Source organism: Chrysochloris asiatica, unplaced genomic scaffold (assembly GCF_000296735.1).
Source record: "Chrysochloris asiatica unplaced genomic scaffold, ChrAsi1.0 scaffold00208, whole genome shotgun sequence".
Classification (NCBI taxonomy): domain Eukaryota; kingdom Metazoa; phylum Chordata; class Mammalia; order Afrosoricida; family Chrysochloridae; genus Chrysochloris; species Chrysochloris asiatica.
In genome coordinates this window covers 5307529-5311552 of record NW_006408726.1, presented here as the reverse complement: position 1 = coordinate 5311552, position 4024 = coordinate 5307529, and positions in this window count along the sequence as shown.

Here is a 4024-nt window from a genome sequence, read left to right as displayed (position 1 = left end):
ATTTCAAACTTTACTATATGGCAATGGTGGTCAAAAGAGCCTGGTACTGGTACAACGAAAGAGACATTGATTAATGGAATAGAATCGAGAATACAGATATTAACCCAACTACTTACAGCCAAATGATTTTTTACAAAGTTCCTAGGAACATTGCATGGGGAAGAGACAGTCTCTTTAACAAATGGTGCTGGCAGAACTGGAAACCAATATGTAAAAGACTGAGACAAGACATTTGCCTCACACCCTATACAAAGATAAACTCAACATGGATTAAAGATCTAAATGTGAATCCTAAAATTATGAAGATCATCAATGAAAAAATAGGAATGAACACGAGGGTGCTAATTTAGGGAATATTCAGACTGTCACACATTTTGAAAATACACAAACAAAAATAGACAAAATAGACAAGTGGGACATATTAAAAATTAAAAACTTGTGTGCATCAAAAGAATTCATCCAAGAGAGTAAAAAGGGAACCTACAGACTGGGGAAAAAATCTTCTGCAATGACATATCGGATAAGGGACTCATCTCTAAAATATACAGGAAATTACTGCACATCTACAAAAACAAGACAAATACACCAATCAAAAAATGGGCACAGGATGTGAACAGACACTTCACCAGGGAGGAGATCTGGGCAGCCAACAAACATATGAAGAAATGTTCATGATCACTAGCCATTAGAGAGATGCAAATCAAAGCAACAATGAGATACCATCTCACACCAGCAATAACAGCAAAGATTAAAAACGTTGAGGACAATTAATGCTGGTGGGGATGTGGAGATACTGGGACACTCCTGCATTGCTGGTGGGACTGCAAAAGGGTCCAACCTCTCTGGAAAGCAATATGGAGCTTCCTCCGAAGGTTGAAAATAGAAATAGCATTCGATCCACAAGAGAAACAAGCCACAACATGGGAAGATATATGCACAATAATGTTGATAGCTGTACTATTTACAATAGCAAAAAGATGGAGTTAGCCAAAGTGCCCATCAACTGAAGAATGGATAAACAAGTTGTACATACACACAATGGAGTATTATGCTTACCTTTAAAAATAACATGGAAGCTGCATGCCACTTCCTAACATGGATGAACCTTAAGGGTTGAAATTAGTTGAGTGAAATTAGTCAGTCCGAAAAGGAAAAATACTGCATAGGACCACTAACGTAAAAGACTAAGAAAAAGAACCCATACTAATCCACTAAAGTGGATTGTTACTAGGATGTAGGGGTAGGGATAGGGGTGGAAGGGGAAGGTGGAGAACAGGGAAGGCAAAAGACACAGGATAATTTGGGTATTAGGTAAGGGGGCAGTATGCAAGTAGGGAGAGGGGAATCAAAGAACAAAGCAGATGGGAAAACAATTAGACAAGTATAAATTGACTAAATGATGTAGGCACAGTTTTGGAACAACAGGGCTCTGGAATACAGAGACTGAGACATGGATGGAATGGGGAAAGGTGGGGAATAATGTTAAGATGCTTGGCTGTCTTTTGAATCATGGTTTTCCTTGCAATATATTATAAAACAGACACTGGAGGGAGAGAGAAAGGAATAACCAGAAATATCAACATGGAAAGCTTGTAAACCCGTCTTCTGCCTATAACTGATTGGAATACCTAAAATGGGGCTACAATGTGTCCAGTGAAGGAGATGTCCTGAGGAGCCTCTGCATTACATGGGAGTATAGGTGGAAGCTCGAATTACATCCAGACCTTCAGAGACAGGAAATTCTCCACTTGAAAGGATAAGCAGACCAGCCGGGAGCAGCTAGAAAACCAAAAGATACTTCCTGAAAGGAGGACCTACAGGAAAAATACAAAACAATAAGGCCAGTCCGACTGTTACCACAAGAACATGCAGGTTGCTTGTCCAGGAGACATCAAGGCAAGTGGTAGGGTCCTTTCAGTGCAAATTATCTTCCAAGACTAAGACATAGGGAAATATATGCTTTGATTGGCAATTATGCACATCACCCAGAAGGGGAAGTGACCAAAGAACATCAATGAAGTGGGAGCTAAGCCCTACATCGTTCAGCAAACTACAGTGAACATGGGTGGAGACCGGGTAGGCCAGCAGTGAGGTAAGGCCTGGGGACTCATGGGCTCAGCGTCAATGACACAGCCACAGAGGACTAAAATGGAGAGTCGGGCGGCCGGCTGATTAAAAGAGGGAGGACAGACACAAGAACACCCACACTTGCAGATGATACCCACTTGACCTGGCTTCAATGACTGGATAAACAGAGCTCAACCCGAAGAAGAAAGAAGAGGAAAAAAGAGTCATCTGATACAATTCAATAAACATGACCTACACCTATAATAGCAGTAGCTCAAAAGAGAAAACAAATCCCTGCTGCAAGAACTATTCCCACCCCCTCCACACAAAGGGTAGACAGGGATGGGCAACTTGGACATTGGCTACCCAAAATGGGGGGAGGGATACAAAGGTAAGAAGTGACTGGCTACAAGCTTTCAAGAGGGAACCTAGATCCAAAGGGCGTGGAGGAAGGTGGAGTCTCCAGTGAATAGTATCTAGCCTGTCCAGGAAGGGCTGATGAAAAGAAATACAGATGGGTCTCTTGTGATGCAATAGTGAATAATTGATATCAGGACTGATTGTGAGGGTTGGGAATATAAAGGTGGACATTCTGTAGGAAGGAGGGGAGTGACTAACTTCTCAGTCTAGAAGCAGAGTACTGTAGGACCATCAGTGGAGAAAAGCGGAGAGTGGGATCCTACCCTGAGAAGCAGTGAGGCCTGAGATGAAGGCAGAGAAAACAACATCAATGTCAAGAGATGGAGTGGCTGGGGACTTGTGATCCAGAGAATGAAAGGGGCTGAGGACCGTTGTGGTGTGTGTGTGTGTGTGTGTGTGTGTGTGTGTGTGTGTGTGTGCAGGCTTACAGGGTACACCCTTGGGTTGGGTGAGGATGCATGGACGGGATGGTAACTATGCCAATGAAACAATAGATGATAGAATGAATGTAAAACTATTCACAATAAAACATTTATTAAAAAGAAAAAAAAGAGGTAGCCTAGATCCAGAGAGCATGAAGGAAGGTAGAATCTCCACTGAGTAGTATCAAATCTGCCTTGACAGGATTGATGTAAGAGATGGGGATATGACTCTTGTGGTACAATAGTGAATAATTGCTATCAGGACTGACTGTGGGGGTTGGATATGTAAAGGTAGATGTTTTGTAGCAAAAGGAGGGGAGTGATTCAATTGTAGTCTAGGAGCGGAGATCCCAGGGACCATTAAGTGAGGACACTAGAGTGTGGGTCCCTACCCAGAGAAATGGTGTCACCAGAGATGAAAACTGAGATGATGACATGGAGAGATGGAGTAGCTGGGGACTCTAGACCCAGAGAAGGAGAGGGGCTGTGTGCTGATGACCAAGGGGCAGACTTGCGGGATATACCCTTTGGTTGGTTGATGATGTATGGAGGGGATTGTAACCATGGCAATGGAATGATATATGATAGGATGAATGTAAACCTAATGTTCTCCCATGTTAACTATCACATAATTTGAAATAAAACATATATAAAGAATTATTGGCATTCCAGGACCAGAAGAATCACAGAAATCAACAGAGGAGATAGTTGAAGAGTTTCGGGAAGAAATAATCCCAAACATCCTGAAGTGTGAAAACATAAGCATTCAAAAAGCTCAACAAACCCCAGGATGGATAGACTCCAAAAGATATCACCAACATATATAATAATCAAAGGTAAGGAGAGAGTCCTGAAAGCAGCTAGGAAAAGGAGAAGTGTTACATACAAAGGCAAGCAAATCAGATTAAGCTCGGATCTATCAGCAGAAACCAGGTAGGCAAGAAGGCAATGGGTAGACACATAAAAAATGCTGGAAGAAATAAAAACTTCCAACCAAGAATTCTCTCCCTAATTAAGCTGTCAAGCAAATACAAAGGTGTAATCAAAACATTCCAGTTTAAACAGAAGCTAAGAGATTTTGCCAAAGCCAACCCTGTGCTGCAAAACATCCTAAA